This window comes from Cherax quadricarinatus, chromosome 40 (genome assembly GCF_038502225.1).
Source record: "Cherax quadricarinatus isolate ZL_2023a chromosome 40, ASM3850222v1, whole genome shotgun sequence".
NCBI classification, from domain to species: Eukaryota; Metazoa; Arthropoda; class Malacostraca; order Decapoda; family Parastacidae; genus Cherax; species Cherax quadricarinatus.
The window spans coordinates 13,226,740-13,241,714 of record NC_091331.1 but is presented as its reverse complement, the minus strand read 5'-3'; the positions used below and the strand labels follow the sequence as shown (position 1 = coordinate 13,241,714).

Here is a 14,975-nt window from a genome sequence, read left to right as displayed (position 1 = left end):
AAACCTGATAGCGTATCCCTATGAGTTTTAATTAAAAAAACAAAACCACTGAGTGATCCTATAGTTAAACCCCATGGGTCTGTAAAGACTGCCGCTTTAAAAACTGTAAATATCCTTCATGCATAAATAAGGGAAATAAACACTCAATTACAGGTTAGTACCAGTAACATGTGCAAAATAGCCACAGTGAAAAACAGCAATATTCTAAGCGCATTCGTAATTTCTCGCATTATCAAAGAACAGTAAAAATAATAGGACAGCAGAAGACCACCTCACATACGACCTTACTCATGAGTAAGGTCGTATCTGAGATATGACCTCACATGTGAGGTTACATATGAGGTCGCGCATGAGGTCATATATCACACCTTTATTAATCTTCCTATTATTTTTACTGTTTCTTGATAATGTGAGAAATCACGAAAACGCTTAGAATATTATTACATTTTACCGTGGTTATTTTTCCCATGATCTTCCTGTACCATTTACAATGACCAGAAAAATGTTTAACCAGGATGAGGGTTGTGAAATGCTTACATAGGAGAAACGCGGAAGCAGAAACCCAGCAAGACTTCGGGAAGCGAAATTATGACAGATGAAATTCTATAACAGAATAATGAAGATGAAGCAAGGAGGAGAGAGATGGGCAGAGTGCATATTCCTGGACTCAAGTAAAGTAAATAACACTTTGCCACACAGCAAAGTGAATAACAAACTTGAATATTAGACAGAGTTCCACGATAAAAAGTGCTCCAATTCACTGAGGAATACATGGCGAAGGGAAAACGAAGAGTGACGGTGTATAACAAGACTAGTCCTGAAACTGAGGAGTTTATACGAAAGGTCAAAAAAATAAACATAACGAACTTAAAAAATATAATTAAATGGGAAGATTTGGTAACAATGTATAAGGAATTCGGAGAATTCGACGAAGGTTATTTGGAAAGACATTTTTGTCCTCAATAAGAGTCGCAGGGAGAAAAATGGAAATGAACCAATGAGGCATTGGGAAATATTTCTGAAGTATTAAGATGCTGAGAAATTGGAATGTGCTGAATGAGGAAGTGAAAGAGGCAAATTCCATACACAGTTCCAAGACTAGATTTGATAGAGCTCCAAAGGCCAGGGCTCAGTAATGCCAGCCATCTGAAGGACAAGAGGGAGAGTAAGACAGGTACAGCAATAGTCTTTATAATATTACAACTTTGCACCTTCATGAGGCTTTATCAAGCACACGATGTATATAAAAAATAGTACATATTATACGGAAAGGTAATCACATCTAGACAATGCCATTCCCATTCTGTTTTTTTGCCTGCACAGTGAATGTATTTGTCTTCAGTTCATTCGAGGTGAATGTGTGTTCTGTGTGTCATCCACTCTGCAACATATTTAAGTTCCTGTAATAGTCTCCAACTCCCTGGCTCTCTCACCTATATGTACACGGTCATATCTCCCACAATGGATGCTGTAAACACTCCCTGTGACTGTGTTCTTGATGGGGTGAGGCGCCTCTGCTGAATTACTTAGTGGTTTTCGTGGCGATGGCCGCAACACTCATGTCAGCTGTCGGGAGCAGAGAGGTGGAGGAAGCGGCTGTCTGTCTGAGAGATGGAATTAATCGTCGATTAGTGATGGTGTTCCCTCTGGGGTTTGTAAATGTGCTAAGATCTTTATTTTTTTCCAGGAAAGAACAGCGTATTTGGAAAATTTCAAGGCGACAGAAGTGTTGTATGTAAATTAGTCATCAAGGAACTCAGTTCTACAAATGATGAAAGCGAATATAAGATGTCTACAATCATGCCTCTCTTTGTTATGAGGTCATTCATTGTGAGGGTAATAGTGGATTAAGCCCTCTAAATCGGCAGGCTTTCTGTGGACTTTGCATTCTAAGTTATCATTGCCCTTGATGATGGATATCAAGAACAGGTACGAAGTCGTCTTACTTTTCTTCCAAAGTGAATTGTAAAGAAGGGTAAATCTGGATGAGTTAACCTTTGATACTCTGAAGGTTGAAATGTTTTTTCATGATGACCAAGGCATCATCAACATGCTTAAGCCACCTGATGGGGCGTGAGATGATGTTTTTGAATCTGTCCGAAATCAGTGAGGAACCCACAGCCATTCCAAAAATAATTGTTATAAAGGTATCCTCGAAAGAAAACAAGTTGAAGGTCACATGTTCTTCGACAAGGTCTATGAATTCCTGGGGCATCGTTTCCTTCAAAAACTAAGCTCTTAGTATGTTCCCCAACCTCGGAGAGAACACCATCACTGATCGCTCATTGATTCTGTCAACCGGATAGACAGGTGTTTGACACCTCTCCGCTCAGGACAACTGACGTGAGTACTCCAGTCCTCGCCACGAAAACCGTTAAGGAATTCACCAGCGCATCCCACCAAGTCAAGAACATATCCAATGTGGGGATATGACCGGTAAAACACCTAGCTCAGCTGGGTGCGTGATTCTTGTAGGATTTGGTGGTCCTGTGGGTTAGAGCGTCATGTGATTTTCGCAAAAACGACATGGGTTCGAGTCCTCAGCTAGTCGCAGTGCTGTTATTAATATATGTATATATATGTATATATATATATATATATATATATATATATATATATATATATATATATATATATATATATATATATATATATATATATATATATGGTGTAAACTGTGGGACCCACAACCTCGGAGAAGTGAATAAAAAGGCTTCAAGGAAGAATATTTGAATTTCTATGCAGAGATGTTTAGAATCTAGAGTCACAGATGCTGCAACACAGAAAAAGAAACCAGTCGCAGGAATAATCTTGAAGCAACACTTGAAACACAGATAAACAGCACCTGGCCCCACTAGACTTGGACCTAACCTACTCACACCTGACATCTGAGGCTGTAAGGATCACCTTCGACAGACGTCCCTCACGATGTGGCTACTTTTCTTTACTAATATCGATTTTTTTGCATATTTCATAACAGGAAATTAATAATGTCTCTCGTAGGCGAAACGTCGAAATAAATGAAAGGTTTCATTTTAATATATATGTCTCTTTCCACCATTTATGGGCTCACAGCTCTACTCCAGCTGAAGGTCAAGACATGAGACTTGGTGCAAAGTATAATACACCCGTAAAAACAACTCGGAAAATAAATAGAGGTGAGTGTATAAGCATACACACACACACACACACACACCACACACACACACACACACACACACACACACACACACACACACACACACACACACACACACATACACACACACACACACACACACACACACACACACACACACACACACACACACACACACACACACACACACACACACACACACACACACACACACACACACACACACACACACACACACACACACACACACACATACACCTAGAAAGGAATGATCTCATCAACAGCAGCCAGCATGGTTTCAGGTACGGGAAATCCTGTGTCACAAACCTACTGGAGTTCTATGACATGGTGACAGTAGTAAGACAAGAGAGAGAGGGGTGGGTGGATTGCATATTCTTGGACTGCAAGAAGGCGTTTGACACAGTTCCACACAAGAAATTAGTGTAAAAACTGGAGGACCAAGCAGGGATAACAGGGAAGGCACTACAATGGATCAGGGAATACTTGTCAGGAAGACAGCAGCGAGTCATGGTATGTGGCGAGGTCTCAGAGTGGGCACCTGTGACCAGCGGGGTCCCACAGGGGTCAGTCCTAGGACCAGTGCTGTTTCTGGTATTTGTGAACGACATGACGGAAGGAATAGACTCTGAGGTGTCCCTGTTTGCAGATGACGAGAAGTTGATGAGAAGAATTCACTCGATCGAAGACCAGGCAGAACTACAAAGGGATCTGGACAGGCTGCAGACCTGGTCCAGCAATTGGCTCCTGGAGTTCAATCCCACCAAGTGCAAAGTCATGAAGACTGGGGAAGAGCAAAGAAGACCGCAGACGGAGTACAGTCTAGGGGGCCAGAGACTACAAACCTCACTCAAGGAAAAAAATTTTGGGGTGAGTATAACACCAGGCACATCTCCTGAAGAGCACATCAACCAAATAACGGCTGCAGCATATGGGCGCCTAGCAAACCTCAGAACAGCATTCAGACATCTTAATAAGGAATCGTTCAGGACCCAGTACACCGTGTACGTTAGGCCCATATTGGAGTATGCGGCACCAGTTTGGAACCCACACCTAGCCAAGCACGTAAAGAAACTAGAGAAAGTGCAAAGGTTTGCAACAAGACTAGTCCCAGAGCTAAGAGGTATGTCCTACGAGGAGTGGTTAAGGGAAATCAACCTGACGACACTGGATGACAGGAGAGGTTAAGGGAAATCAACCTGACGACACTGGATGACAGGAGAGATAGGGGGGACATGATAACGACATACAAAATACTGAGAGGAATTGACATGGTGGACAAAGACAGGATGTTCCAGAGATTGGACACAGTAACAAGGGGACACAGTTAGAAGTTGAAGACACAGATGAATCACAGGGATGTTAGGAAGTATTTCTTCAGCCACAGAGTAGTCAGCAAGTGGAATAGTTTGGGAAGCGATGTAGTGGAGGCAGGATCCATACATAGCTTCAAGCAGAGGTATGATAAAGCTCACGGTTCAGGGAGAGTGACCTAGTAGCGATCAGTGAAGAGGCGGGGCCAGGAGCTCGGACTCGACCCCTGCAACCTCAACTAGGTGAGTACAACTAGGTGAGTACACACACACACTCACACACAGGATCCATACATTGCTTTAAGAACAGGTATGACTAGGTTCATGCAGCCAAGAGAGACTGAACCCAGTGGCGTCCATAGGAGATGTAGGGGGCAAGAACTGAAATTCGACCACTACAGCCACAATTAGGTGAGTACACATACCCACATACCTGGAGGAGTTCTTGGTGGTATGGGAGTATGTGCCTACTGACATATACAGAGACTCAACTCTCAGGAACAGCACTCGGTGAAGACACACACACATACACACTCGCTCCACCACAGACACCTCCATGTCTCGAGGCGCACAACATCAATCACAATCAAAGGCCTCGTTCGTATAGACAGGCAGGAGTACGTTATAATCATTCTCCTACAGATCATCCTCTCTCTCTCTCTCTCTCTCTCTCTCTCTCTCTCTCTCTCTCTCTCTCTCTCTCTCTCTCTCTCTCTCTCTCTCTCTCTCTCTCTCTCTCTCTCTCTCTCTCTCTCTCTCTCTCTCTCTCTCTCTCTCTCTCTCTCTCTCTCTCTCTCTTTCTCTTTCTCTTTCTCTCTCTCTCTCTCTCTCTCTACTCTCTCTCTCTCTCTCCCTCTCTCTCTCTCTCTCTCTCTCTCTCTCTCTCTCTCTCTCTCTCTCTCTCTCTCTCTCTATCTCTATCTTTCTCTCTCTCTCTCTCTTTCTCTCTCTCTCTCACTCTCTCTCTCTCTCTCTCTCTCACTCTCTCTCTCTCTCTCTCTCTCTCTCTCTCTCTCTCTCTCTCTCTCTCTCTCTCTCTCTCTCTCTCTCTTTCTCTATCTATATATCTCTATCTATCTCTATATCTATCTATCTATCTATCTATCTATCTATCTATCTATTTTTCTCTCTCCCTCTCCCTCTCCTCCCTCTCCTCTCTCTCTCTCTCTCTCTCTCTCTCTCTCTCTCTCTCTCTCTCTCTCTCTCTCTCTCTCTCTCTCTCTCTCTCTCTCTCTCTCTCTACCTATCTATCTATCTATATATCTATCTCTATCAATCTATATATCTCTATCTATCTATCTCTATCAATCTATCTCCCTCTCCTCTCTCTCTATCTTTTTTTTTTTTACACAGGGTTTGAGAAGGTTAAGGATCCCTAGCTTTATTGACAAGCTATTTACAGGTTAAGGATTCCTAACTTTATTGGCAAGCTAAGAGCTGTTACCTACATCAGCTCATTTGAAAGCATTTTTATTGTTATGAGACATACCAGTAAGGAACAGGATGAAGTTGGAGCCATCTGTGGGCCAGCATTTTCATTTGATCAACTGACTTTATCTCTCTCTCTCTCTCTCTCTCCAAGCAAGGTTGGAGTGTGAGCAACGTAGTATTTATGAAGGTATTCAGGGAAGCCGGTTAGTCGGGCTTGATTCCCTGGAGGTGAAAAGTACAGCGCCTCCATTTTAGAGGGGTGGGGAATATTTGCAGTTTGTAGGATCATCTCTCTCTCTTTCTCTTTCTCTCTCTCTCTCTCTCTCTCTCTCTCTCTCTCTCTCTCTCTCTCTCTCTCTCTCTCTCTATATATATATATATATCTATATATATATATAAATATATATATATATATATATATATATCTATATCTATATATATATATATATACATGTATATATATATATATATATATATATATATATATATATATATATATATATACATATATATATATATATATATATATATATATATATATATATATATATATATATATATATATATATATATATATATATATATATATATATATATATAAAACAAGACTGCGGCTAGCCGAGGAATAGAACCCGTGTTGTTCTGGCCTGCCTTATAATGAGCGAAAATCACACGACGCTCTTACCCACAGGACCACCCAATCCTACAAACATCACGCACCCAGCAGAGCTAGGTGTTGTACCGTGATGCGGAGTCATACGATGGTGTGAGTGCCTCAAAGCTAATTTCATTCTATTTCCCATTAGGTGTACTAGCCTCTACAAGCAGTATATATCGTATTGTAACCAAGAGCGAGCGTTATTTAATCAATAACAACACTGCGACTAACCAGGACTCGAACCCGTGTTGTTTTGGCCCGCCTCATGGTGAGCAAAACTCACACGGTGCTCTAACCCACAGGACGAGAGAGAGAGAAAGAGAGAGAGAGAGAGAATCGGAAAATTCGTTTATATCAAATATATGATGAAAACGACTCTCTTTAGTACCCATAAGTTCCTTCGCATTGCCTCTAACATCCTCCCTCACCTCAAATACTCTTCATCATCTTCCTAACATCCTTTGTCACCGTCCATAACACCCTCTACTTCTCATCAACCTGTAATTTTACACAAATGATCTCGAATTAGAGCTACCTTCTTTATACGCAAAGCTCGTTCATGACCCGAAATTGTGGAAACATAACATTCGTTGCAGATTGTTGATGCATTCAGAGAGACTTGGATAAGTTGGTGTAGCGGAAAACAAAAGTCAGCGTTGATTAAATATAATGAAATGCATTTTAAATATTGTGGCAGAGTTTGACATAAATATGAAATGTTTGAAAAACCACTGATCGAGATAAGAAAAGAGAACGATCTTGACGATCTTGACTAAAACAAGTCTAGCTGGTAGCAAAATTAGAAGAATGTTTGGTTCTAGAGCTAGACATTTCAAGTGCTAAACGCTAGAAACAATGCTAACACTGTAATGCTCATGTCAAGTCTCACAATGAATATATTGTTCAGGTTTGGCCCTAAAATTGCATGAAAGACGGAAATGAATTGGAGATGGCGCAGAGAAGGGCGAGAAAGATGATATTATTATCAAGAACTTATTCATATGAAGAATGATTCATACCATTAAACCTTGTTTTGTCTCAGGCAACAGACACTAAGAGATCTCACCGAAACTTTCAAGATATTTCGTAACTTACACACTTAAACATAAAGTATTTGAAATGGTAAAACAGCCCGAAACTCCGAAACAGGAGATACAGTACAAATGTATGTAAAGGCATTTCTTTCAACAGCTATAGAACACTGGATTAATCTTCCTTCGTTTGCTGTAAGAACAATTACTCTTCATATTTTAATATACTGTTTGCCATGCTCTTTTAATATATTATATTTGTATAAACGCAATATAGCAGCTTATTTATGTCCAGTCTGTAATATGGTGATGAGAAGAAATGTTAGTTATGGTTGGGCAGGGAAGCAGTATCCCATAGTCTACTGCAGTGACTGCTGGAACCATGAGTGCATAGCAGTACGTGGGCACTTCAGGTAGCAGAATGCTTTACAGTTTAGAATTCAGATAATCTAGAATCTAGATAACTGAGGCATTGATACATACTTGACGCAAGAATAGTATAACAGAAGCCTGAGGTTAAATCTTCGGCTACTTGGAACAACAAACTGACTGGGAGGAGTAGGGAGTGTTGAGTGTTAGCTTAAGTGAAACTTTGGTATCCTGTGGATCAGGTCGAAGTGGATGTAATGAAAGAACTGGCAATGAAAGCCTGAGGTTAGTCCTTGGACTACCCAGAGCTTAGTAGCAGCAGCAGTAGTATAGGAGTTGGAATTTGGGTCTCTGGTTAATCTGTGGACTACCAAGGTTGCAGGAGAGCACAGCTGTAGCAGAAACAATGCAGTGGGTACTAAAGACCTGAGGCCAGTCTGTGGACTATATAGAGCATAGTAGCACTAGTTTGAAGGTAGCCTAAGTACTAAATAGTTCTAGCAAGTTTAAACGTTCAATACCGCATGGGAATTCACTCACTTGCAAATGCTAGCAGCGTTTTCGGAGGGAGTGGAGAGCAAGTGAAAGAGCCTTTTATACCAACCTGACCTCCTCTCTCGCTGGACAGAAGCAGCGATAACTAAGCATCACTTCAAATACTTCGAAAGCTGGGAAAAGCGCTAACTAATACCGACAGCGTCATATACAACTCCTCCTCGAAGAGTTCTGAGCAGGAAAACTCGATACTAACGGTAAAAAAGGAAGGATTTCTTGCTCCCAGTCTTTCCCGTGAACGCCTCTACACCCCCTCACACTCTCACACACTCATCCCTTCTTCCCCAACACGCTCCAACCCCACCAGCTTCCAATATTGCTTCTCACGTACCCATAAAATTCATAAAAGGCTGTTTCTAGACATGTTAATACATTGCACTGCGCCTAGGCAAACCCTGGGAGGAGCATGGAGAGGCATCCTCCTGCATTGGTTATCCCCTGACTCTGGGCTATACCTGACTTGTTCATATTTTTCTCTTTTCTATAGTTATTATTATTTGTGTTGCTTTTATCAGCAATTATTATTATTATTATTATTATTATTATTATTATTATTATTATTATTATTATTATTAGAGAGGGGAGGGGAGAGAAAGAGGAGAAGGGAAAGAGGAGTGGAAGATGGGAAGGAGCAGGAAAAGAAGTGGAATAAAATTAAATATTGATACCGAGAGAGAGAGAGAGAGAGAGAGAGAGAGAGAGAGAGAGAGAGAGAGAGAGAGAGAGAGAGAGAGAGAGAGAGAGAAAACAAAGAATTGCTAAAAATATTTTATTTTAAAAATACAATGGGGCACTCGGCAATACATTGTTACCAGAACGCGGTCTGTTAATTTCAGGTAATTTAATTTAGTGAGGTTGATGTAGCGCCTCATTAAGGCCCTTGACAAGTTGGCAACAATACGGACGAAAAACATCGTTCACGTTTGCTCGAGTGACCAAACCGCAATTTTTATTTCTCGTAGTTCAACTCAATGTTGTCGACAAGGGGTCTGGCTGATAATTGGTCGAGACGACAAGTGGGCTGTAAGCTAACGGGGCTGCTCGATGAATGGTCTAGACGTAAATGGATTTAAATGATAATGGCTATGGTCGATAAGGAGTTTAGACAAAGGGTCCAGACGATATTGGGTTAAGACACCAATGGATTAGGTCAACTGTTTTAACAGGATTATGGTCAAGGAAAAATGTTGTTTGAGTAGGTTAGGTTAAGAACGATATCATCCAACTGAAAAAAAATAACTAGAAAGTTGCAAACATTAGGCCACAACAACCCATGGAGAAGAAGAATCATCTCCTCCGGTCCTCTTTTCAACACAGAAAGGACTTAGATTTTCTATAGGATACACAAAAAACTACAGCTCCGAAGACAGCGAATTCCAAAAGAAGGACTTACTGAAAACATAATTACTCCTGACGTTTCTGATCCTGCCAAAAGTGTCATCCCCCGCAGATACATCAAAGCACTGGAAGATTTGGTAAATGGAGCTTCGATCCTCGTCCAACTCTTCCAAGAATTATGGTGGAGTCTTCGTCATAAACTCTACCTATTACCAACAAAAAACTGAATTTCCTACTTGGTGATGCAGATACTAACGAACCCATCTCTGAAACCAAATATGAACAATGCAGCAAACAGTTTTTGCGCGATATCAGAGCTATTCTTTTGAAAATCGAAGCATGGAAAAAACATCTTTCTCACGTGATTCTACACCCAGGCCAGCATATACAGTATGTACGGTTTGTGCAAAACACAAAAACCTGGGAGCCCAGTGAGACCTATCACCCACATCAAACAGCTAGTCACTTAGGAAAGATCTTTCACAACTCTTGGGTACTATTAGCACAGCCTATCTTAAACACTTTCGAGAGATCAACAGAATCAAGGACGTACAGATATGGAACAGGAAGTTACTTTGTTTCAACGTGATATTCATGCTCACTAGGATGGCCACAACCTAAGTTATTGACCTCCGTGTGAAAATTCATGATAGACTCCATTTTCCCCTGCCAACACAAAATTTCCATGGCGCCATTGAATTATGTGTCAGTTATAACTATTTATCGTTTGAAGACTCAATATACTTTCAGTCTCTCTGGCTGAACATGGGTTTACCCATTAATGCAGTCATGGCCAGCCTATAAAAGGAACATCTGGAGAAAGGAGACAAAATTTACTTCCCACAAGGTGTGACATGGCTAAGATACGTCGACGATATACTAGTCATTGGCCCTCGACGCCTCAGTCGAACCTTCGATCAAGTTTACTATTAAAGAAGAAACTAGCAGTTTCTAGACGTGCTGATTCGACAAGATAACTATAAACTTGATTTCAAAATCTACCGTGAACCAACTAAAAAATTAACTTCTACTTTATTATTCAAAAGACATCGATAGAGCCAAGCGTGGGATCATCATTGGATTCTTTATAAGAACACATTAATCTCTTCCACTCCCGCGTCTGTCGAAGTAGATTATAATTACATTAATGAAATTTTCACCGAACTTCACTACCCACAATCTTTCATCACCTACTGTAAGAATAACACCTAATTCTGACTGTAACACATCGTACTTCCAGTCAACAAATTCATTAACAACTTTTCCAGTACCTAAGCTAAAGCCAACATCAGTCACAAATATTTTATCAACAACGATAAAAGATTAGTCAAGAAAACAAAGGCAGCCTCCACACCATGTAGTTCCGACAAGATTTATGTCAGTGAAACCTTCAGAGACCTAGATACCAAGAGTCAAAGAACATGCCAAATCGACGACACTGGATATGTATGCACTCTCACAGGAACACAGAGAATCACCTTGTGAGCTTCCCAGAGGCAAGACTTTATCATTAAAGAAAGTGACCTTACCTGGAGTATACATGGAGTGAGTTTTGGGGGTCAACGCCCTCGTGGCCCGGTCCGTCACCAGGCCTGGTGGTGGATCAGGTCCTGATCAACCACGCTGTTACTGCTGGCCGCACGTATGAGCCACAGCCCGGGTGATCAGGCACTGACTCTAGGTGCCTGTCTAGCGCCTCCTTGAAGATAGCCAAGGGTCTATTGGTAATCCCCCTTATGCATGCTGGGAGGCAGTTGAGCAGTCTTGGGCCCCTGACACTTGTGGTGTTTTCTCTTAGCGTACTTGTGACGCCCCTGCTTTTCATTCGGGAGATATTGCATCTCCTGCCAAATCTTTTACTGTCGTAGCGAGTGATTTTCGTGTGCAGATTTGGGACTAGTCCCTCTAGGATTTTCCAAGTATATATAATCATGTATCTTTCTCACCTGCATTCCAGGGAGTACAAATGAAGGGCTTAAATTGTTCACAGTAATTTAGGTGCTTCATCGTACTTGTCTGTGCCGTGAAGGATCTCTGTATATTCTCCAGGTCTGCAATTTCGCCTGCCTTCAAAGGGTAGTTAGTGTACAGCAATACCTAGAGAAAACAAGCGATTTAAAGGGAATCATCATGGGCTTGGCATCCCTAGTTTTGAAGGTTCTCATTATCCATCTTATCATTTTCATAGCATATGTGGTAGATGCATTGTGGTAGATGTGGTAGATATATTGCGCTGCAGATTATGTCTAGAATCCGCAGTACTAAAAAAGACAAATAATGTTAATCAAAACTCAAAATCATTTATAATCCCCTTAGTTTTAGCGAGACTTATTCTCTTGGTACCTGATACTACGATAACTTAGCCTCACTCGGCTTGGTACTGATGTGTGACTTCAGGACCTCTGTCTCCAACGCTTATAATCACCAGTGTCTTCTTGTTTTATGTGAAACGATGAAGTCTGTGGTGGAAGAAGCTTCTTCGCAATAAGAAGACATAACCCACATCGTGTATCTTATTTGCACTGGGTAAGTTAGTTTAAGTAAGGGAAGATAATCCGGTGTGTCACTAAAGACTTTCTCTTGTATCCTTATGGATGATCTCGTTTTGGAGTGTCTAGGTAAGTCATACACACACACACACACACACACACACACACACACACACACACACACACACACACACACACACACACACACACACACACACACACACACACACCACACGCACACATTTCATACACAACTTCAAGAATAGTTATGACAGGAACCCACGAGGCTAAGTAGAGACTGACTCGAGTTCCGGCCAGTTAAGAGACGAGGCGAGGAACTAATATTCCCTGCAGCCACAAACACGAGTACAAAACTTCAACAACAGGTCTTTAAAAATATACCTAAAGAAATAATACTTGCGACATATATGCCCACGAAAGTCCTCGTCCAATTTAGAGCGACTCACATTGCATTTCAAATTGGTATATAATTCCAACAAGTTGATGATTATGGAACATATGCAACACTTGGGGAACTTCACAAACATATGCAACACTTGGGGAACTTTACAAACATATGCAACACTTGAGGAACTTCACAAACATATGCAACACTTGGGGAACTTCACAAACATATGCAACATTGCAGAGAACTTTACAAAGCATATGCAACACTTGAGGGAACTTCACAAACATATGCAACACTGGGAACTTCTACAAACGCCTTACAACACCTTAGGGGAACTTCACAAACATATACGCACTTGAGGGGAACTTCACAAACATATGCAACTTACTTAGGGAACTTACAAACATAAGTAAACAACTTGGAGAACTTCACAAACATATGCAACACTTGGGGAACTTCACAAACATATGCAACACTTGAGGAACTTCACAAACATATGCAACACTTGGGGAACTTCACAAACATATGCAACACTTGAGGAACTTCACAAACATATGCAACACTTGGGGAACTTCACAAACATATGCAACACTTGGGGAACTTCACAAACATATGCAACACTTGGGGAACTTCACAAACATATGCAACATTGAGAACTTCACAAACATATGCAACACTTGGGGAACTTCACAAACATATGCAACACTTGGGGAACTTCACAAACATATGCAACACTTGGGGAACTTCACAAACATATGCAACACTTGGGGAACTTCACAAACATATGCAACACTTGGGGAACTTCACAAACATGTGCAACACTTGAGGAACTTCACAAACATATGCAACACTTGAGGAACTTCACAAACATATGCAACGCTTGGGGAACTTCACAAACATATGCAACACTTGAGGAACTTCACAAACATATGCAACACTTGGGGAACTTCACAAACATATGCAACACTTGGGGAACTTCACAAACATATGCAACACTTGAGGAACTTCACAAACATATGCAACACTTGGGGAACTTTACAAACATATGCAACACTTGGGGAACTTCACAAACATATGCAACACTTGTGGAACTTCACATACATATGCAACACTTGGGGAACTTCACAAACATATGCAACACTTGGGGAACTTCACAAACATATGCAACACTTGGGGAACTTTACGAACGAAATGTTCGCCTCCACTGTAGGTTTTAGACTATCACTGCTGTATGACTGATCACGTCTGACTACCTCTCCACTTCTAGTCCCGTCGAGGGAGGTTCCTTGACGTAGATGAGGGGCTCATGATCTAGGGAACTGAATCTGTGCTCCAGTTCCCTGAATTGAGCCTGAATACCTTCCATCCCTCCCCCATCCATGCGCTATATAATCCTACGTGTTTAGCGCTCCCCATGATAGTAATTATAATTAATTAATCCACTTCTAGTTTCTCTAATATTGTAATCACCTCTGTATTTGACAAATAAAACCTACTAAGTAGGAGAAATATTTCGTCAATCAGGATAGTTAAGCAATGCACAAATATCTTATTAACTCACATTTCCTGGGTAGAATGCCAAGATGCATTGACTGAGAGGTGTCTATGTTTGCTGATGACTGAGGGTAATTACATCCAGTTTGTGTTTATGTAAGATTGAGAGGTGACTATTCCGTGCTTGTGTTTGTTCAAAACAGTTAAAGGGCTTATGATGGGTAGGAGGTTATTGTAAACAGGTTTTTTGACAGGAAGATACGAACTTGTGTTGTTGGGTCGAGGGAACGAGACAGTTCGAGTACGAGTGAAGTATTTCTGTAGGGGTGGAGAGAGAGGAGAGTATACCTGGAGTCAGAGTTTCGAGGGTCAACGCCCCCGCGGCCTGGTCCGTGACTTGGCCTCATGGTAGATCAGGGCCTGATTAACCAGGCTGTTACACAGGCTGTACAGTGGAAATGCATGTCTGTAAGAGTACATGGTATGGCGAGGCTACAGCAAAGGAACACTGACAGCATATAAGAAAAATCAGATAGCGGAGAAATTACTCTTCTTGAAAGAAAAATCTTCCATTAATTTTCACGACGCAATAGGAAGGGAAAGAAAAGCAGAAGGCTCTTCTCCCTCTCTACTCTTCACACTCTACAACTATTAATACCCATCACTACTTTTGTAAAAAAAAAAAGCACTTCCTGTGTATAAAACATTTATTATGGAAGCGAAAAATATAA

At 41.2% G+C, this 14,975-nt stretch overlaps 1 protein-coding gene across 1 annotated transcript in view; it reads left to right on the top strand.

Moving 5' to 3' along the window:
• LOC128687391 (uncharacterized) overlaps positions 1–14,975 on the top strand; it is a 300,674-nt gene that overhangs the window by 152,788 nt on the left and 132,911 nt on the right. The window lies entirely within an intron of this gene.